This window comes from Mesoplodon densirostris, chromosome 19 (assembly GCF_025265405.1).
Source record: "Mesoplodon densirostris isolate mMesDen1 chromosome 19, mMesDen1 primary haplotype, whole genome shotgun sequence".
In the NCBI taxonomy this organism is placed as follows: Eukaryota; Metazoa; Chordata; class Mammalia; order Artiodactyla; family Ziphiidae; genus Mesoplodon; species Mesoplodon densirostris.
Window position 1 is genome coordinate 21,277,789 of NC_082679.1, and position 23,334 is coordinate 21,301,122.

Below are 23,334 nucleotides of genomic sequence, written 5' to 3' on the forward strand. Positions count from 1 at the left end.
AATTTAAAAAACTTTAAAAGCTCCAAAGGATTAAGTTTTAAAAATTAAACATTTATTATTCACTTCCAATTTTACTGTATTGTTCATCCTTTCTTCCTTGCAGTTCTTTGTGGGAAAAGAGCTCAGAAGTCAGATGACCCAGATTTGAGTTCTGGCTCCAGCTGCCTCTCCATCGTGGCCATTTGTGGAGTGAAAATATGAGCACAGACTTGGCAGGGCTGCAGGGAGGATCAGGTGAGAGAAGCTTGAGGTGTCTTCCCTCTCTCCCCATCTGAATGGTCTCCCCTCCCATGCCTCTCTGGGGGCTGCTCCTTCCATCTTGCTGGATAAGAGATACCACTGGAGGCCTCCTGCTTGAGGGGGCCTGCTGGCTCATGCATAACTCAAAGAAATGATGCATAGATGGTGCACTTCAGGCATATTTAAGTGGTTGTCAGAGATTTTCTGGGAGGGCCTTTCAAATTACACCAGACAGGATGTTTTCCTCTGGTCTCTGACTTAAGGTGTCCTGTTCAGGCCAGCCTGGCTGGACCAAGTCTTCCAGTCTGCTCCCGGGAAACCAAGCCTGCAGATGGGAGCCAGGCAGGACCTCCCACCTGGCGGTCCCTGCACTGACAGGGAGCATGTGGATGTGGAAAGGGGTGTAGCCAGAGATGGCAGTCCAGGAAGGATAAGAGCTCAGGTTCCTAGTGCCCAGGCCCACGGGCTCGGGCTGTTCGCCCTGCTTCTCCCAGCCCCACTGCCCTCCCTGAGTACCCAGGCCCCAGGGCAGGCAAGGGTGAACTGCTCATTGAATGATGGGTCCAGGAGAGGCCTCCCCACTACTCCACTTCCCTGTGGAGCATCTGAAAGCTGGAATTGGCAGCACCAGGTAGATCAGAGTCAGTCAGCGGGCCCTAGGAATGTAAGGAGCACAGCTGCGACCTGGGGAAATGAGGCCAGGAGAGAGGCTGGGGGTGCCTGGAGCCCCCACCTGCCAGGATCCCACCAGCCATCCCCACCTCTGCTGCCTGTGGCCTGGCCTAGGGCTCCCACCCCACTTTCCACCAGGCCAGGGCCCATGCGGTCCCCCCATACCTCCTCTCTGCTGCCTGGAACCAGAGGCATGGCATGGTGTCCACTCTGCTGCGAGGCCCTGGCCCTCCCCCCTCATCATGTACAAAGTGGTGCTGGACAGACCTTCTTTCCTTCCTCAGGATCAAATGTAGTGGTGGCTTAGAATGGACTTTGGGAGGGATTAGGTATGACACTGAGGGGCTCTGAGGGACAGAGGCAGCCTATTGGCTGCCTGCACCCCTCACTCAAGCATCCATCCTGACCCAGGGAGACTCCTAAGTACTCTCAAAGGTAAGAGTCCTCATCCTGGGCCACTTCAGTCACTGCTGGGGGCAGCCTGGTACAGCACTTTGAAGAATCAATCTGCAGTCAGATGAACCAAGTCCTGTGACCTCGAGTAAATTCCTTAATTTCTTGCAACCTCAGTTTCCTCACCTGGGAAATGGGGGTAATAGAGATGCCGTCTTCAGAGCATCCACGTGGGCAATAAATAATAGTGTGTGGGAGTGCTAAGCATGTGCTAGGTACACGGAAAGGCTCTACGGTGAAATAATTGTCAGTGTCGTTTCCCCAGGCCGTGGAGCAGCCAGGAACACTGTGCTGAGGGGCCCCTGGGAGGGTGGGCTCTCTGGGCTTGCTCTTTCTCCAGATTTTGTGAGGACGTGGAGGAGTGTTCCTGGGAGTACAGTGGGAAGGGAATATGCTGGTGGGAATTATTTAGTATATTTTAAACTAGGGTTCTTTTCTGTTTTCAAGAAATTTCCACAAATCTCTCCTGATGCCAAGCTCTCTCCACGTACCTCTTCTGGTCGCCTCCAGCCTACAGTTTATCACAGTCCTTGTTCCCATTCTTCCTGGAACAGTAAATCTGTGCCCTGTGGCCCAGCCACTGAAACACCCTGACATGAAATCGTTTCCTCCTGAGAGCTCCTACGGCACCTCCAAGATCCTCCCCACCCGGGAAATAAATCAGGGTTTCTCCTGTTCACATGGAGGAGCTGATGTTCTCCTTGGCTTTGTCTCTGCAAACCAGAACTCCCTGGGCTGGTTCTGAGCTGGAGCCATGTGGGGAGACTGGTCCAATGGGAAAGACCCAGACCAGAGGCACCATGCATGCTTTTCTGGGCACTGAGACCCCAAGGAGAAGGCGGTCCAGAGGCCCAGCTAGAGTCCAAGCTGTGCCGCTCAGCGCCCGATGGGGTCTGGCCTGGATGCTCTGCAAGCATTTGTTGAATGGATGTGTGAACAACCAAGTGATGACCGGGGCACAGAGGAGGGAGGGCCAAAGCATCTGGGTGTCCGGAGCCTAGGCTCCAGGCCCAGCTTTGCAATGTGGCCCTGTCTGACCTCAGGCTTTTCGCTAGGAACATGGGGACAGCACAGCTATCCTGGCCGCTCACAGGGCCTCACCAAAACGGATGAGATTGATTTGTGTGAGCTGACAGTTTTCTCCTCCGCACTCTCCATTTTTCTGGACCGAGGCTAAGAGAACAGGTAATAGTGTGGGCCGTGGGGTGTGGGGAGCCGTGGCTAACAGAGCTCCAGGCCCGGAGGCACAGAAGAGGGATTCCAGTCCCACAGTGAGGGTGCCTGTGAGGCCTCAAGCCCCTCCCCTCCTTCTTAGAATCTGCACCCACCCTGTGGGGGAGGGGCCAGTCAAGCCTGGGAAGGACTGACACTCTCTCCAGGGGCTGGACCCCAAAGGAGCTGGGGGTGTGTGTCTTGTGAAGGGGTTAAAATGCTCAGGTTGTGTGTGCGGGGGCGGGGCGGGGGGTGGGAGTAGGGTGGGCACAGAGCAGAGGCTGGGCTGACTTCTCTTCTGACGGAGGTCAGTGACTGCGTTTTGGGCCCTGAGGGATGGTGGACCTTGGCCGGTGTGGCTGCAGGGGTGGGATGTGTAGGAGAGCTGGAGAAGTCTCCACTCCCGTGGTAAAAAGGCCGTGCAGGTCGCTCACAGCCCTGAGGTGGCTGGTGTGGCCGACAGCAGTTCTGCTCTGCTGTGGCCGTGTATGGGGCCAGGAGCAGGCGCCTCTGGCAATGACCTTTGCTTTCCCAGGGATGTGCAGTGTGGCCCTGGGCTCTGCAGCCCACAGCGACTCTTCTGCTCTCATGCCACCGAGTCTTCATTGCTTGGGCTCAGGCCCTTAGGTGGGTTTACCCCGTTAGGTCTCAGGGTGTGGCTTGGCCTGGGGTCTGCAGGCAAACCCAGGGCTCAGGCCCAGGGGTTCCAGGTTCAAGCCCCCCCCCCGCCACCCAGCTCCCAGCCCAGTGATGTGTCCACCTGTGCATCCTGGGACCTGGTCTGGCTGCTTGTCACTCACTGCCCCCTTGGATGCCTCAGCCTGTGTTCTGCCTCTTTTGCTCAGGGTTGGCTGTTTTGTCTGCACAGGCTCTCAACACAGGCCTTTTAGGGTTTTCCTTCTTCAATATCCAGCAGATTAAGGAACCTGAAAGTGCTAGACTTGAGGCTCCTTTTAAGACCATCTTTTCTAAAAATAAAGGGAGCCCACATGGCCTTTGGAATCAGAGAGCCCACAGGGCTGTGGGTAGGATGTGTGACCTTGGGCAAGTTTCTTAACCACTCTGTACCTGAGTTTCCTCAGCTCTAAAATAGGGAAATCAGCAGTGAGCCATTGGGCTGTTGTGATGCAGGAAAAGCCTGCATCAAGGGAAAACTTAATTGGTATTGTGGTTATTGCTGGGTACATGGGAAAGAGATGCAGGAGGAGCCCGTGGGCCCAGGGTTCCACAGAGCGTGCCAGAGCCAATCCTGCAGCCAGGCCTGGGCTCCTAGCTGGGGTCCTTCTGCAGGGAGGGAAGCCTCACTTCCCTCCCTGACTTCCTTGTGCGCAGGACCCTGTCTCTCCAGCTTTGCCTGGCTTCCCTGGCATGCCCCTGAGGTGATCAGGCTGTGACCTGCCTGGCCTCCTCCCTCCCAGCTGAGAGAGTGTGCAGTCCTGGGAAGCAGGAGACCCACCTCTCCCCGTAGTGGAGAAAGCAAAGCCTTTGGAACTCATTCTTCTTCTTTATGTACCTTCTGTTCCTCAAGGACCTGGGGTGGGGGTGGGGGGGTCTTGGGAAGAGTGGGCCCCTGTCTGGCCTTCAGCCTTCCTGTCTGTAGAGCAAAGAGGCTTCCAGGCCCTCCAGGCCTCTTTCAGCTCTGATTTTCCAGGCTTGAATGGGCCTTGCTGGTCCCTAGAGGGTGCTGTGGGCCCTTCCTAAGGGGGAGCAGGCAGGTAAGTTCCCAGGGTGTCTGGGGCAGTGTCCTGAGCCCATGGGGGTGGGGTGTCCCAGTGGACTCTTCCTGGACCCTCTGGGGTGTGCAGTGGACCAGTTCTGCCCAGCTCCAGGGTAGACACTCTTGCTTTTTGGTGGGTGTGCTACGTTCTTGGCACTTTCCCCTGGGTATACCAAGGGGTTCAGATTCACAAGGTGAGAACTGGCCATGGGCTTAGAGGGAGAGAGGCCAAAGGGACGGGCTGACTTTCTCTAAGGAGGCAGTGGGCAGTGGTTAAGGGCAGGACTTGAGAGCCAGCCTGTCCTTATTCAACCCCCGTTCTGTCCTGTCTCAGCTGAGTGGCTCTGGGCAAGTTACTTAACCTCCCTGAGCTTCAGCGTCTTTATCTGCAAACCATCTGTCTTAACTTGGATTCCTCTGAAAGCAGAGACTGACTGAAGAACTTGGGTGCAGGCAGTTTATTTGGAAGGCGATGCCAGGAAGCAGGAGTGAGGGCGTGGAGAGGGGGTGAGAGGAAGGAAGAGGAAAAGGGAGTGAACCGTGTGCTGTTGAGCTGGCTGCTGCGGTGGGCAGCGAGGCTCCCTCCTGCTGGGGACCCTGCAAAGCAGCATGCAGAATGCCCTCAGAACTGTCACTCCAAAGCCAGCAGGTTGAAGCATTTGTCCACTGATTCCTGTCCCCCTTTGGCTGAAGTTTGTCTCCAGGGGACCCCACTTCTGGACAGTTGGCTCCCCAACGTTGGCTCAGTTTCCCATTGGAAGACTTCATCCTCCATCCCCAGAAGACAGCCTTCTGGAAGGAGGGTGGAGAGGCTGGGCAGGCCTGGGTGTCTGCATGCGTGGACCTGCCCACCCCAGCACTGCTGACACCTGGGATGGGCCAGGTGCCAGGCACTGAAAATTCCAGTGACCCTACCTAACTGGGTTGATTTAGCATAAACTGATGTCAATGGTGGCAAGTGAATAATAAGTGAGAGTTGTCTTCTCTCATCATTATTGGGGTGATGGCTGTATATTACTTGGACCTGCCACTAGCCAGCCCACAAGCCAGATGGTAGCCCCGAGGACAAATCCAACTTGTGTACTTGTTTGATTTGGTCCAGACAGATTTAGAGCTTTTAAAATTAGTTGCCACTGTTACAAATTTGAGTACTTTCGTATAAAAATTGAAAAATTGGAAGTTCTGGCATGATGGGGCCTTCCTTCTCATGTGTCAAAACTCAGCCACCCCTACCCCCAACTGTTTCTCTCCTTAGCCTGCTGCTGCTGCCGCCTGAATTCCACCATTAGGGTAACATGTAGTTGTCTGGCGTGTGGCTTCCACCCCACTTATAACCTGAGTGGGGTTGTCCTTTTAGAGGGGCATGTACTTTCCAGGCTGCTGCCCCATCACCCCAGGGACCCCCAGTTGGAGTCCCCAGTTTGTTCCTGCCTGGTCCCTGCAGGACTGTGTGAGGAGTGGAGGGAGAAGCAGCCTGGTTTTGGGTCAAGATGATGCTACAGCCCTAGGGGTATCAGGCTCTGCTGAGAACAGTGGACCCCAGACCATCTGGAGAGCAACCTCAGACCTGTACAGCAGTGTGTGCTGCCCCCAGAGACTCCCAGTTCCATGCCGATGAGTAATTGTTCCTGCTGCTTTGAGATAATCCCCTGTGTGGTGGGTGAGACCCGCTTCATGGACATATTCTCGGCCCCGGGATACCCTGGTATACGGAGGGAGCTTGCCCCATGGGGAGAGGGGATGAAGTTACCCACTATGGATATTGGGCTACGGCCTGGTATTGGCAGGTTCACGGGTCCTGGGAAGGAAGTCAGGAGATGGCCAGAGGCTCCAGCCTTCCTCCCTTCCCTCTTGGGACCTCAGTGGTTAGGCTGGTATACAGAAACCTGCAGGGCTTTCCAGAGCCATTTTCAATTTTGGGGAATAGCCACCCCACGGGTTGCCTCTTGCCTGGATCGCACAAGAGCCCATGCTGGCCTCTAAGTACTGTGTGTTTTTCCTGATGGTGGTAAAAAATGACTAGTTTGGAGCTTGACTACAACAAATCCTCTCCAGAAAACAGAGTTAAGAGCAATCAGAAAGACTGATGGGAGAGCACATTGGGATTTCACTAATTCCCATTCATTTAGCCCTTTCCAACATCTCATATATTAAGTGCCTGATAATTAAGCATAGGAGGTGGAGGTGGGAGCAGGGGGTGGGGTCTTACTTACATGGACCACCCCTCCTTAGAACCAGGGGACTGGTGCCTGGATGGGAATGCCCAGAGTCTAATCTCCAAATAGGCCCACCCAGCCCCTACACTTGTGGCTTCTCTCTTGGTGTGGATTTAGGACTTTTGGGAACGTTCCATCCTGATCCAAGAATTATTTCTTTTCTTAGTTTGTCAGTGGTGTCTAATTTTCTACTATTAGGGCTCTATGTGGCCTCCTGGATTGTTGACTCTGCCTCATTTATTAGCTGGGTGGCCCTGTCCAAGTTAATTAACTTCTCTGAGTCCCGGTCTTTTTCCACTGTAAGACAAGACTGAGACTTCCCAGAGTCGTTTTGAGAAGTAAATGTAAAAGCCACCCCAGGTAAATTTTAAGTTGTTGAGCACGGTGCCCACACGATGCATATAGCATCATAGGACCATGCCCATGTGCTGGGAGCTCTAGGGGGTCACAGCCATGTTTTCAAGGGCATCAAGGGGACCTTCCCTTGATAAGCTGGCTATGGGGACAGTTACCTTAATTCTCAAGAATGATTTTCAGAGAGAACAATAAAGCTGGCTTTTATCTCTTCTTGCAGCCCCTGCCCCCCGGAGGCTGGCACAGGGATCTAGACTTCTGGAACCCTCACCCCCTGAGACCCAGAGGTGGCTCTGATAGTGGAATTTAATTCATTTGTACCCTTATCAGTTCCCCCAGAAACCTGTCTTGGACAAGTCGCTATGGGAGCTAGCCTGGATGTCCAAAATACCAGTCTCTCTTCCACAATCCAGGCTTTTAAATCACAACAGCTTAGCAAGGTGCTTTTAAAAGAGCATGCATTGTTTTGTTCAGATTATAAAAGTCATACATGATTCCTGGGGATAATTTAGAAAATATGAAAAAGTATAAACAAAAAATTAAAATCCCCCACAATGCTCGAAGGAGAGAGTTGCTCTAAACATTTTGGTGAATTTCCATTCAGTCTTTTCCTTCCTCTCATCTCTTCCTTCTTTTTCTTATTTTTGTTACAAAAGAATTCAAACAGAAAGAAACAAAATACAGAGGAAAATAGAGCAATAACCATGTTCTCATCATCCATGTCTCTCTCCTCCTTTCGTCTCTCATTTCTTAAGGAAAATGGTTACAGATAGAGTCAAAGACCCTTTTTATACATCTCCCCAGGGCCACTCCCTAAAGTGGGGTGTTTAGCTTCCTTATCAGGTTTTATACTTTTGCCTCATGTATATGTATCCATGAAGGATTGTTGTGTGTGATCCCACATTTAACAGAAACAGGGTCCTACAACACATACCTGCCACTTTGTTTTTTCTTACTCAACATTATGTTTTTGAGATTTATCCCTGTTAATGTGTATACATATAGTTCATTCATTTTAATGATGAGGTTACATCCTATCGTATGACTACACCACAATCATTTATCTGTTCTCCTATTGGTGGACTTCACATTGTAACCATGAACATTCATGAGCATATCTTCTTGAGCACCTGTGATCACTTTCTCTGCAGTACCTGCCCAGAAGTGAGGTTCCTGAGCCACTGGGTACGTGAACTTTGAACTTCATTCGGTTTTTGCCAATTGTTTCTGAAAGTAGTTATATCTGTTTTAATTCCTACCAACAACTTGTGAATGTTTTTATTTCCTCTCAACCTCAAGCACCACTTGATACTGCCAGATTCTAAAATTTCAGCTAATCTGGTGATATGGTCTGATGTGGAATAATTATATCTCATTGTTTTTATTTGAATTCTTTTTGAATATTAATGAAATTAAGCAGCATGCCATATGCATATGGACCATTAGGGTTTCATCTCTTATGAATTTGACTATTTAACTATTTGTTGCTAATTGTGTTGTGGGAGTACTTTGTATATTCTTGATACTAATATGTTGATTATGTGTTGGAATATATACTCTTAGATTATGACTTATTTTAAAAATTGTGGTGTCTTGACACACAGACACCATCTAAAATTTTAATGTAATCACATTTATCATTCTACTCTTTTTGATGGTGTATGCTCTTGGTATAGTGTTTAAGATTTCTATCTCTAAACCTTTTTATATTTTCACCTTTATAATTTTACAATTCCTGGATTGCATTTTCTAAATATATATATACACACAGTATTTATATAAATATTCTTATGTGTATAGGCACACATATACATACACAGAGAGATTTATATCAATAACTCGGTATCTCTCTGCACATCATATATAGATATACATACAGACTTAACATATGTATGTGTGTATGTATTAATAGATATACCATTGTCCCAGCACAATTTGTTGAACAGTTCACCTTTCCCCACTAATTTGTAAATTCTACGTCTGTTAAAATTCAAGTTTCTATGTTAGTTTCTATGTTAGTGCTTTCTCTTAGGTTCTACTGGTCTATTTGTCTTTTCTGAATAATACCACATTGTTTTAATGAGGTTAGCTCTATGACAAATCTATTACCAGGCACATTCTCCCTCTTAACACTTTATTTTTAAAACTGTGTTACCTATCCCTTTTTTTAAACTTTCAGTTTGAATTTTTGCATCAGATTGCCAAGCTCCATAAAAACAGCATTTGGATTTTAATTTAAATAGCTTTGATTTTATAGTTTAATGTGGGAAAACTTGACATCTTTTTGATAATGAGTCTTCTCATCCATGAACTTTGGTATATATTTTCATTTATTTTGGTATTTGTATATTCTTTGTAATATTTTGCATAAATATATTAATCAGCTGCGTTATATTTTTGGCTAGTTTTTTCAGCTACTATGAATGGTACTTTTACAAATGACATTTTCTAATGATTTATTTGCTGGATTCTAGAAGAACTACTATTTTTTTTATGCTTTTCTTGAATCCAGAATTCCTGATGTGTGTGTGTGTGTGTGTGTGTGTGTGTGTACTATGTAGGAACTTCTATGTAGGAATTTTTATTTTCTAATAATAATCATAATTATCTCTTACTTTCTAATCTTTATTCCACTGATTTATTTATCTTTTCTTATTGAATTGACTGGGACCTCCACCAAAATATTGAATAACAGCAGTCAAAATTGTCATTCTTATCCTCTTACTATCTTTAATATAAATTATTCTAAAGTTAATAAATTATTCTAAGAGGTATGATGTTTACCAAAAAATTTTAGTTGAACTTTACCAGTTAAGGCAATTGCCTTGGTATGCTAATATTTTTGTAAGTTATGAAGGCATGTTTTTTTTCTGTATCTATAAAGATGATCATGTGCTTATTCCTCCCCTCTAGTCTTATTATAGTGATTATCATTAGAAAATTTCCTGATGTTAGAAAATTTTACATTCCTGGGATAACACACACTTGATCATTATGTTATGCTGGATTTGATTTCTATATTTAACTTAAATTTTAAAAAAAGTCCCTATTCATAGATGAAATTGTTCTCTACTTGTTTTCCAGTATAGTCTTTATGTGGTTTTGGTATTGAAGTTACAGTAGTCCTATAACATGAATTGGATAGTTTTAGTTTTTCTGTTCACTGAAATAGTTTTTTTTTTTAATAAGGTGGTGTGGTATATTTAGAATCTAGGGAAGATTTGCTTGTAAAATATTTGAGCTTACTGTCCATTTAGGAAGAAGATTTTTGCTTGGAAATACATTCAATTTATTTAATGGTTCTTTTTTTTTTTTGCGGTACACAGGCCTCTCACTGTTGTGGCCTCTCCCGTTGTGGAGCACAGGCTCCGGACGCGCAGGCTCAGCGGCCATGCCTCACAGGCCCAGCCGCTCCGTGGCATGTGGGATCCCCCCGGACCAGGGCACGAAACTGTGTCCCCTGCATCGGCAGGCAGACTCTCAACCACTGCGCCACCAGGGAAGCCCTAGTTTTACATTTTTGACTTTAATACATTTTTAGTTCATATTTGTATGAAGTGTGAAGTTTGTATTGAAGTTTTTTTTTGTGTGTGTATGTATGTCTACCCAATTATTTAATCATATTTGTTGAAAACATTTTTTTGAATCGCCTTTTTGCTTTTATAAAAAATCAGTTGACTACATTTGTCTGGGTCTATTTCTGGACTCTGTCTATTCCATAGATTTGTATGTTTATTTTTATACTGTCACACTATCTTTACACTATCGTATTGTCTTGATTGCTGTAGCTTTATGACAAGTAAAATTGATTCTTGAACAACATGGTTTGAACTGCATGGGTCTACTTATATGTGGACTTTTTCACTAAATATGTACTACAGTACTACACAATCTGTGGTTGGTTGAATCCATGGATGTGGAACTGTGGATACAGAGTGAGGACTGTAAAGTTACATGTGTATTTTCAACAGCAGGTATAGTTGACACCCCTAACCCCCATGTCGTTCAAGAGTCAACTGTATTAACATAAGGTAGTGGAAGTCCTGACTTTGCTGTTATTTTTCAAAAATTTTTGGCTATTCTATTTCCTTTGCCTTTCCAAATAAATTTTAGAGAGTTTGTCAATGTATACAAAAATTTCTATTGGGATTTTGATTGGGACTGCATTGAATCTGTAGATCATTTCAACACTGAGGCACCAATCATTGAACACAAATTTATCACTCTATTTATTTAGGTCTTTGTTTCTCTTCTTTTGGCAGTGTTTTGAAGTTTTCTCCATACAGGCCTGACACAAGTTTTGTTAAATTTATACCTAAGTGTTTTGGGGTTTTTTTGGTAAGTTGTCTAAACATAGTGCGGATGGTACTGTTTAAAAATTTGAATTCCTAATGTTTATTGCTAGTATATAGAAATACAATTGATTTTTGTACATTGATCTTGTATCCTGTGACCTCATTTAGGAGCTATTTTTATGGATTCCTTGGGGTTTTCTGCATAGGCCTCATGTCTGTGGATGAAGGGATATTTAGTTCTTCCTTTGCAATGCATATGCCTTTTATTTCCTTTTTTGGCATTATTGTACTGATTGGGACTTTTAGTAGAAGTTTGAATAAAAGTGATAAGGATAGGTATCCTTACCTTATTTCTAATCTTAGGGGAAAACCATTCCATCTTTCTTTTTTTTTTTAAATTTTATTTTTGGCTGCATTGGGTCTTTGTTGCTGCACATGGGCTTTCTCTGGTTGCAGTAAGCAGGGGCTACTCTTCTTTGTGGTGCACGGGCTTCTCATTTGGGTGACTCCTCTTGTTGCAGAGCACGGGCTCTAGGTGCACAGGCTTCAGTAGTTGTGGTGCCCAGGCTTAGTTGCTCCGCAGCATATGGGATCTTCCCAAACCAAGGCTCGAACCCATGTCCCCTGAATTGGCAGGCAGATTCTTAACCACTGTGTCACCAGGGAAGTCCCCCATCTTTCATTATTAAATTTGATGTTATCTGTAGGTTTTTTGTAGATGCCCTTCATCAGGTTAAGGAAGTTCCCATAAATTTCTAGTTTGGTGAGAACTTTAAAAAATTATAAATGATCTGATTTTGTCAAGTGCTTCTTCTGCACTTATTAAGATGATCTCATGTTTTTTCTTCTTTAGTCTGTTAATATGGTGATTTATTTACATTGATTGCAAAGTTGAACTAACCTTGAGTTCTCAGGATAAAACCTCACGTGACCATGATGTATTATTCTTTCAAAATATTATTGCAATTTGCTAATTTTTTTGCTAATATTTTCATGATATTTTCATGAGAATTTTTGTATCTATCTATGTTCATGAGAGATATTGGTCTGTAGTTTGTTTATTTATCAATTAGTCTTATAATGTCTTTGTTAAATTTGGAATCAAGTTAATGTAGGCCTTACAAAATGAATTTGGAAATATTAATTCTTTTTCTATGTTCTGGAATAAATTGGGTAGAGTTGTTATTAATTCTCCCTTAAGTGTTTGCACAGTGTATAGTTGGGCATTTCTCCCCTTATATCCAAACTGATGATCTCTGCCTTTGTACTTGCTATATTTAGATAATTTACATTTAATATGATTATTGATATGTTTGGATTTAAGTCCAACATTTTATTTTTTGTTTTCTGTGTGTCTTCTCTACTTTTTGCTCCTCTCTTCTTTGTTTCCTGCCTCCTTTTGGGTTATTTGGATTTTGATGGGTATATTTCATTTAGGTTAATTTATTGACTCTTTCTTAGTGGTTGCTCTAGAATTTTTAATTTTTCAAAGTCCTCAGTTTGCTGCTTTTTGCCTTTTGTCCAGAATTTTTGTTGTAATTGATGAAAGATATAGGCTATCCTGGGCTTATTTAATCTTGGCTGCCCAAATATTGCCTTTTCAAAAGTGTAATTTTGTTATTTTTCTTCATTTATTTTTCTAGACATCTATATACTCTACTGTTCTTTTAAAATAATTGGTTTTATTGTATTGAGCATCTCTCTTAGTAGTGTTGTTTGTTTTTCTCCTAAGTAAAATTCTGCAGAAGGCTTCATTGGTGCCCTTACCAAATACATTTATTTCCTGTTTGCCACCTCATTGTGACCATCTCCCAGCTTCTGTGTGCTCTGCTATTAAAGATTTTCACTTGAAACCTTCAAAGGACTGCTTTTGGGCACTGGAGCCACCTGCTGGTATGGATAGTTAGAAATGCCTGAAGTTGATAACCCTTCCAACCTCAGGATTCTTTTAGCCAATGACTAGCTAGTGTGGGAGTATGAAGTCTCAACTCCTTTGCCACAAGGCAGAACAACTCTTCTCCTTCTCCCCATTTCCTTACTGGATTCTTCTGAGAGTACTTTCTTAATAGACTACTCACATTCTAATCCTTACCTCAGGTGATTTTCTTCCTTTTACTTTTTCTGAGTTTATTCTTCTCAAGTTGTTTTCATCCCCCTTATTTTTTATGTAAATAAATTTATCAAGAACTGTTTTGAATTTATCCCACAACTTATGGATGTAGAACTTTTGTTTTATTTAGCCCTAAATATTTTAATTGTTTTGAGCTTTGCACTTTTAACACATTAGTAATTTAGGAATGCCATTTTAAAGTGCTCTATATTTTTGTCCTAAATGTCTTTTAATTGTCAATTTGTAATTTAATTTCATTGCAGTCTGCATTGTTGCTATTTGGTTCTGTGAAATTAGTTGAGACTTCTGTTTTTCTCTACTATAAAACTGATTACTTGTAAATATTTCTCATTTTCTGGAAAATAATGTATATTTTCTTTTGTTGACTGCATAAATATAAAGATATATCTATCAGATCATGTTTGTGCAGTGTTGTAAAATTTTTCTATATCCTAAGTAATTTTTGTCTGCAGGACCAGGTTCTGATACAGTGAGTTAGAGTATACTGCTCTGATTATAGATTTCTCAGTTTCTTGTAATTCCATCAGTTTTTCTTTATGTATTTTTGAGGTTATGTTGTTGTTAGGTAGATACAATTCACGACTGTTATATCTGCTTGGTGAGTCCTTTCCTTTTATAATTGCATAGTGTTCTTTATCTCTATGATGCTTTTTGTTTTAAGTTTGATTTTATCTGCTACTAAAATTGTTATTCTTATTTTGTTGTTGTTCCATTTCTCTATTTTTGGCTTTTCTGGGTTGTTTGTATTAGTGTGTCTCTTGTAGTAAGCACCAAATCCCTAGATTAAGAAAATTACAACCTGTTAGATTCTGTCTTCTTATCACTAACTTAAATCTGTTTATATTTATGATAAATATTGATATGATCTATTTGGACTTATTTTTACTATCTTTTTTTTACATCTTTATTGGAGCATAATTGCTTTACAATGGTGTGTTAGTTTCTGCTTTATAACAAAGTGAATCAGTTATACATATACATATGTTCCCATATCTCTTCCCTCTTGCGTCTCCCTCCCTCCCACCCTCCCTATCCCACCCCTCTAGGTCACAAAGCACCAAGCTGATCTGCCTGTGCTATGCGGCTGCTTCCCACTAGCTATCTATTTTACATATGGTAGTGTATGTATGTCCATGCCACTCTTTCACTAATTTTCATATATATAGTTGTGGCCTTTTCTTTTCCACTTAGAGAAGTCCCTTTAGCATTTCTTGTAAAGCTGGTTAAGTGGTGTTGAACTCTTTTAGCTTTTGCTTGTCTGTAAAACTATGTCTCCTTCAAAATGAATGATAACATTGCCAAATAGAGTACTCTTAGTTGTAGGTTTTTTGTTTTTTGGTTTTTTTTCTTTCATCACTTTGAATATATTGTGCACTCCCTTCTGGTCTGCAAAGGTTCTGCTGAAAAGTCAGCAATAGTCTTATGGAAGTTCCCTTGTATGTAACTAGTTGCTTTTCTCTTGCTGTTTTTAAGATTCTATCTTTAATTTTTGCTATTTAAATTATACTGTGTCATGGTGTGACCTCTTTGGGACCATCTTATTTGGGACTCTCTGTGCTTCCTGAACCTGGATGTCTGTTTTTCCCAGCTTAGAGAAGTTTTCAGCTATTATTTCTTCAAATAAATTCTCTTCCACTCTCTCTCTTTTCCTTCTGGGACCCCTAAAATATAAATGTTAGTACACTTGACGTTATTCCAGAGGTCTTTTAAACTATCCTCCTTTTTAAAAATTTCTTTTTTCTTTCTTTTTGTTTTTTTGTTCAGCTTGGGACATTTCCACTATTTTGTCTTCTAGATCACCAATCCATTCCTCTGTCATCTAATCTACAGTTGATTCCTTTTCATGTATTTTTAATTTCAGATATTGTATTCTTCTGCTCTGTTTGGTTCTCCTTTATATTTTTTAACTCTTTGTTGAAATTCTCACTGTGTTCATCCATTCTTCTCCCAAGTTCAGTGATCATCTTTATGATCATTACCATGAACTTTTCATTGTATAGATTCCTTATCTCCATTTCGTTTCGTTCTTTTCCTGAGGTTATGCCTTGTTCCTCTGTTTAGAACATATTTCTTTGTCTGCTCATTTAACCCATTTCTCTTTGTTTATTTCTATGTGTTAGGTAGTTGGTTATGTTTCCTCATATTGGAGAAGTGGTCTTAAGTAGGATATATCCTATGGAGACCAAGAGCATGCTCCCCTCTGGTCACCAGAGCTATATGCTCTAGGATTACCCTCTATGTGGGCTGCATGCCCCTTCTGTTGTGGTGGGGCTGATTACTATGGGCATGCTGGTGTGTAAACCTGGGCCACACTATGGTTGACTGCAAGGCCATGCCTTGTGTGGTGGCTGTGGATGCACTGAAGGGTGGGGTAGGCTACCTGCACAATTGGCTGCATGACCCAGGGGAGTGTAGGGTTGGTGCTGGCCCACTGGTGGGCAGGGCTGGGTCCCTGGAGCTAATAGGCTAGAGGGAGGATTCCAAGATGCTTGCCAGCACTGGTGTTATCATGGTAGAACAAGCTTCCAAAATGGCGGCTGCCAGCGTTTCTGTCCCCGGGAGTAGTCCCAGTTGCCTCCTGCCTCTTGGAGGCTCTCCAATATCAGCAAGTGGGTCTGACCCAGGGTTCTTTCAAACTACTGGCTCTGTGCTGGGTCTCAGCATGTGTAAGATTTTACATGCCTTCATTAAGAGTGGAGTCTCTGTTTGCTATAGCCGCCTGGCTCTCCAGTACACAGCCCTGCTTGCCTTCAAAGCCAGGTGGTCTGGGGACTCGTCTTCTGGGTGCAGGACCCCAGGCTGTGGAGACCAAGGTGGGGCTCAGACCTCTCACTCCTTGGAGAGGTCCTCTATGATGGTGATATTCTTCCTGTCTGTGGGTTGCCAATCCAGGGCTGTGGGTCCTGACTATACTGCATCTCCATCCCCCTTCCTGTCTCATAATGGATCCTTCTTTATGTCTTTAATTGGGGAAAATCTTTTCTGCTAGTGTTTAGGTCATCTTCACAGAGAGTTTCTCTGTAAGCAGTTGTAATTTTGGTGTGTTTGTGGGAGGGGGTGAGTTCAGCATCTTCCTATTCTGCCACCTTGGTGACCTCAAGTGACAGATATTTACCTTTATAAAAATATGACTGTCTCTAGATGTTCTTTAAAAGTATAGAGTATTATATTTAATGTTACTAGAACTTAAAAGAAAACATAACTGAAGTGAAACTGAGGGAACTGTGAACTTCAGACATTTTTTTTAAAAAAGTAAACAAAATTATTTCCTAGAAGATCCCTTAAAAATGCAAAAGAAAGATTCTGAAAAACATCAGGAGTTAATAATCATTATTTTCAAAAAGTATGTTTCAAGTTTTGAGTTCGTTTCAAAGTTTCACGCTTGGCTTATTGACTCCCTTCTTTGAAAGATGAGACATTGATGAGTTTACCTTTCATCTCCTGAGAGTTGTCAGTTATAGTATGACTTTTACCTTATCCAGGTTAATTAATGTCATAATTTGTTCTGGTATCATAATTCCCTTAGTTGCTTGCCCTTTCTTCTATATTTAGATGAATCCTCTGCTCAACCCTAGTTCTTTTACCCCAATTTCTAAATTCCTGAGTTTATAATTATTATTGCTATTATTATTATTTATCTGTTAATTGGCTGGATTTAATTATGAGTAGTTCTTTTTTTCCCCAAAAAAGGTCCATATGTTCTGTATTTTCTGAAGTATTTAATATTCAGATGGCTGCTTCTTGCTTTTATATAGAAATAACTTTGGCTGAGTGTCATATTCTAGGTGCACTTTTTCTTTCTCTTGGAACTCTGAGATGTGAATACCTTTTATTCTGGCTCTGAATGTTACTTTAGAGAAACCAGAGTCTGGCCAGATTTTCCCATTGTGTGTGGTTTTGCTCTTTCTGCTCAGATGTGTTAGGACTTCTCTCTTAACTTTAAAGTTTTATAACTTAATTAGGATGGGATATGTCTTTGTGTTGAGGTTTCTGTATCAAATTTTCCTGACATACATTATGCTCTTTTAAAAGTGTTTTGTTTTATTTTTTTCAGGTTCAGTTATTATTTTTAATACAGGGGAAATTTCTTGTATTATATCTTTGAATACATATTTTGTTCCATTTGTTTTGTTTTCTTCTTTAGGAATACCAATTATTCGTAAGACAAATTGTCTGTCTCTTTTTTATAGTCAGTCTCTCTCCCTAATGATTTTGATTTCTTTGTTTTTTTAAAATATTCATTCATTTTTATTACCCTAAATTTTTCCTCTAGGTCAGTAATTATATTATCAACTGTATCCATTCTATTCCTCTGTAATAATATTTTCCGGGTTCTAATTTTGTTTTCTAATATCTATGTCCATCTCCTTCTGTAATTTTATCATCTCATCTTTTAATTTTATTTGATTCATGTTTCTATTAAATTTTCTCTAATTTCAAGCAATAGTGGGCTTTTTCTTCTGGTCTTTTAGTGATGCACTTGTCTAGTTTTGACTCCTTGTGTGCATTGTGCTGTGTTCCCACATCCCTTCCTTCTATTTTGTGCTTTCATGGCTTCTGCATTGAGGCGTTTCATCTTGTTCATGGATAGCATCTGCTCAGACATCTTCTCTGCTCTGATCACCATACCTGAGACCCATGGGTTTTCCCTCTTAGCTGCAAATGGTGGCTGCATATTTGCTTTCTATCCACTGTCTGAAGTGATGGTATGACAGGACAAGAGCATCTCTGGGTGGTATGAAGGCTTTGTCTGAATAGCTGGGCTCTGCAACCTCTTCTGAGGTGTTATGGAATGTTCTGGGGTTTACTACACCTGCATGAGAATGTTACTATTCCTGCAGGGGTTACCCTAGGGCTTTGGGACATTTTCTCATCCAGTAGGTCACCCTGGAGCCTTCATTCCTATCAGTGAGTCTCAGCCCTGGTGTTTACTCTCTCAATCCCTCAGAAACAATTTCCACTCCTCTAGACTGAGAAAAAGAAAAGAAAAAGATAAAGTTACCTTCTTAGATCGGGTCTGTAGAAAGAGCCTCTGAGATGAGGACTGGTGTACATATGGTTTATGAAGGCAGTGCCCTAAGAATCTGGTAGGAAGTGGGGGAGAGGGCAGGGAAGGGAGGAAGCCAGTGAGGTACAGCTTCAGGCCCAGTCCCTTAGAGGGCCTGGTCACACAGGGAGCTCTGGAGTGGAAATTGTGCCTCAGAGTTGCCCAGACTCTGATCCAGGAGATGGGAGAGAGATGCCCAAAGATAGTGAAAAGGGATTTGGGTAGAGTTCCACATTATCCTGCCTCTCAGATCCTCTCATGTCACACAGTTTCACTCCATCCAGTCATAGATTACCTGAGTGAGTGATGGGCTACAATTTTCAGGGAAACGTAACTTAGGAGAAGAGGGTTAGTAAGATAACCTAAGATTTTCACTGCTCCAGTTGGTTCTGAGGCCATAACTAATACTCAGCATGTCCCTTCTCAACCGCCTGCTACAGCTTGCCCTCTGCTGGTCTACTTGACTTACTGGTAAGGGGGCCCCGACCTTCATCCTTTGAGGGGCCTGAGCTATATATCCTTTCAGGCTATGGTTGCTATAATTGCCATTCATGATGACCATATGTGAACACTAAGAGATGCCCCAATGGATTATTCCCTATGTCCCAAACACACCTTCCCTATTTCCATTATGTATCATTAACCCATCTCCTCCTGATGATCTCTGCCAGTATGACAGTTCCTTACTTTTCCTGCTGATATACTGGTACAAAGAGCCCCAAATGACCAGATGGCAAGTATACTTTTAAGTTTAGTGGGACTTTTACTGTGTCTCCTGGTGAAACTTCTCCTTCAGGGAACTCGGAGGGTGGGGGAGGTCATTTGTAGACCATTGGGAGTGATGAATAACAGGGCCATGGCCACTTCAACCTTTTGGTTCTTAGATCCATATATTATATCTATTGAAGACAGAACATCTTATAATGGCCTTCGACTCAAGGTATATCCTGCATCTTGAGGACTGTATCCCAAGCTTGTAGGATGTCACTTCCAAGTTAATGTATCTTGCTAAGTTGGCAGCTTCTGGGTGATTGAATACGTGATAGGCCCAGTGGGTCTTGTGTATATCTGACCTCCTTTCTCATACAGTGGGTCCCTTGGTACAAGGCAATGTTATGTGGAATTCAGTGACAATAAATCATGTGCTGTTTGCTTTGGATAGCAACACTGTGGTCAGGAAAGGAAACCCATACCAGAAAAAAGTATTAATCCCTCTGAGGAGGAGTCACTGCTCTCTCCAGAGTGGAAGGAGTTGGATATAATGAACTTGCCACCTGTGTTTTGTTGGTCTCTTGAGGATGACACTGTATCAAAGGCTTCTGTTGAGTGGCTGAACATTTCTTGGGCAGGTATTGGGTGGCTGATGATGCTAGTTGGTACCTCTTATATAAGAGTGCTTGCCTACCTGGTTCCACTTAGTTGTTTACCACCTCCCCTGCAGTAGGTGCTCCCTGTGGACACTGACATGTGATACAAAAACCCACACACTTGGCTCCCATAGTTTTATCCACAAGATTCTAACCAAGATCTCCTTTGTCCCAATTTTCTAATCTTTAAGTCTTTGAGAATAACACTCATTTCTGCCTTTGCCCCCAGGATGTGGTATTGTTTTTGATTGTTTGGGTCAGGGGATCAGGGACAATTTCAGGGCCTGGCATTTGGCCTTTCCTACCATGCTAGCTGCTAAGTCCATCCTGATTACTCATTTAGGATCTGAGGAAATGACCACTTGATGGATCTGTGGACCCAATGAAAGAAAGAGTCAATTCATTACTTGTACCTATGTACTTTAATAAGGGGTGGGGGATGATGGTGCTTTGAGTCTCCTAGTACTAATGTTGACTCTGATACTGTGTCTAACAACACACTAACGATATAGGTTTTCCCCTTCCCCTGCACTCTTACTCAAAACTGGAGTAATGGTTATTGTTTATACTTCCTGTGGCATTTCGTTGCAGGGTCTTTACTCAATTGATGGGTTCTGGGTCTGAGAACTGCTACAACATTGTGGCTGCTGGTTGGTGTGATTTATCTCTATTTTTTGTTCATTTTCATCCAGGGACTTCCCTGGTGAAGCAGTGATTAAGACTCCGTGCTCCCAAAGCAGGGGGCCTGGCTTCGATCCCTGGTCAGGGAACTAGATCCCACATGCATGCTGCAATTAAGAGTCCACATGCTACAACTAAGAAGCCCACATGCTGCAACTAAGGAGCCTGCCTGCCACAACTAAGGTTCCCCACCAGGGATCAGTACCTTTGTCAGCTACCCATATATCTTTTTCCTAGATACATCATGGTCTACTGGGAATCACCACAAGTCCTTGTAGGTCATAGTCCCCTGGTTGCCATCCTGACCTAGCTTTCTACCTTGCCTCTGATGTTCAAGAATCCTTCTGTCTTTAGTGACTCTAGGGAGCCAACTCCATTAAAAGATCCATTATCAGCCTAGCTTACAGAAGATAACAATCACCGAACTTCTTAATGAAGTCCGTGCCTTCCCACCCACCCCAACCCCTAACTCTTCACTTGCTCCTTAGTGAAGAAAGTTTCCTATGGATTTTCTCAATGGACATAGTCATAAGGTGAGAACTCAGAGCCTATATAATAGATCCATTCCAACATGCCCACTTCTCTGAGATCAAATATCTGAATCCCTTATTTAACAAGGTCGCTATCATATTTCCATATTGCATTTAAGATGAGAATTTTTTTTCCAAGATTCTAGGAGCCATTCCAGAAGTTATTAAGACTGGCTCTCAGAACCTGACAAAGTGTCAAAACCTCATCCAGGGGCTTCCCTGGTGGCGCAGCGGTTGAGAGTCTGCCTGCCGATGCAGGGGACACGGGTTCGTGCCCCGGTCGGGGAAGATCCCACATGCCACAGAGCAGCTGGGCCCATGAGCTGTGGCCACTGATCCTGGGCGTCCGGAGCCTGTGCTCCGCAACAGGAGATGCCACAACAGTGAGAGGCCCGCGTACCGCAAAAAAAAAAAAAAAAAAAAAAAAAACAAAAAACCTCATCCAGTCTTATGTTCTGTGTCCCTTCCCCACCTACCCTTGGTTCAGTAGCCTTGAGATCCCCTTTCAGGCAAGGCTTCCTAGTTCTTGTGGGTTCACATAGGTCAGGTCCTTCAGTTCCATTGGTGAATAATTCTCTTCCCTTAGCAGGGCCTGCTGAGATTTGACTCTAGTTATTGTTCTAGTGGCCAATAGGGGAAGTGGGAGCAGATCTTGAGGAGGGAAGATGTTGTCTTACAAGAGATTTGGGCCATGGGGTTCTCTGAATAGAATTTGAGGAAGAGGATCTGCCATCTTCTAGGAAGGAAGTGGACCACTTCTGTAGGCAGAGGGCTCAGGGGAGTCCAGGAGCTCACTGTTGTGAAGTATCCACTCAGATGTCTCTATCCCAAGTCTCAGAGTCCCAGTTCTTTTCTACCTAGGCCTTGATTTTGGCATAGGAGACCTCGGTCTTCTCTGGAGTTTTGCTGCTCTTATAGTCAGATCCTAGGTCTCATCTTAAGCAGGGTTTGCTTTCCAATGAGGAAGAATGATCTGTTTGAACGTTGCCACAGAGGTCTTCTGATTGCCATACCATACCTCAAGTTGGTAATTAATCAGCTGATCTGAGTCTGTCATTTCTCTCTTCAGTGAATCAATAGCATTTAGCAGCATCCAACTAATTGTACAGATTTTATAATTGCTACATCCTCTATGTAGCTCAGATTCTAGACCTATCAATCACCTAGTGAATCCCTGTTCACCTGATAGCAGTTGGGTGCACGTTTTCCTAGCCATCCTTTCTAAATTAGGGGCACAGCTCCAGCCTGAAAGCTCCCACAATGGCTCTCAGGCACACCCCACCTACTGTGGGGTTCTCTTAGTCCCCACTACCCCTCCATGGCTTTGGCCACTGGAAGTCTGCCACTTTGTGTTTGTGTGTGGCAATTGACTGCCACTTTGTGTTTCTAATTCCTCTCTCGTCATTGCAATGTTTACCTTGTTTTTGAAGACAGCCATATATTTTATAACTTTTTGGATTATATTTTACCTATCACAATGGCATGTGTTTGAAGCAGGGCAGGGTCCAAACAGGAATTTACAACCTAATCCTGAGCGAAGTCCCAGCCAGTATACATTTTAAAATAGTTTCTGTCTCTAAGAATGTTTTAATCATGCTTTTTTGGTTATGTGGCTTTGTCGGTATAGGACGGTTGATTTATTATAATATATTTTTTGAGAGTCTACAATGTGTCAGGCACTGTGCTATGCACTTTACAAAGATTGTTTCATTTAATCTTTTTAAAAAATTTTATTTATTTATTTATTTATTTATTTATTTATTTATTTATTTATGGCTGTGTTGGGTCTTCTTTTCAGTGCGTGGGCTTTCTCTAGTTGCGGCAAGTGGGGGCCACTCTTCATCGCGGTGCGCAGGCCTCTCATTGTTGCGGCCTCTCTTGTCGTGGAACAGAACTTCCAGATGCGCAGGCTCAGTAGTTGTGGCTCATGGACCTAGTTGCTCCACGGCATGTGGGATCTTCCCAGACCAGGGCTCGAACCCGTGTCCCCTGCATTGGCAGGCAGATTCTCAACCACTGCGCCACCAGGGAAGCCCCTCATTTAACCTTTACCCCATATAATCTTCACTTTATTTTCTAGATGAGAAAATGGAGACTCAAAAGTTAAACCAGAAAATAGCAGACAGTGAGTGAAGACAAGGTTAACCTGGACCCTGTGGCTCCAAGTCTGCGTTCTTCTCACTGTCCACTCTCTCCCCTTCATTCACTCACCCACTCACTCCAATATCCAGTCCTCAGCTCTGTGACTGGTATTTTCAAGTGTGTTGGGGTGATTCACTGCCAGCATAGAATACATGGGCTCGGTCCTGTAAGTTGGCTGAGGTGTCAGGAGATGCCTTTCATCTCATGGACGCTTGTGCAAATTAATTTAATGTTCCCTCTCTTGAGCCCAGGGCATGCTTTGGTGGAGTTCAATCAG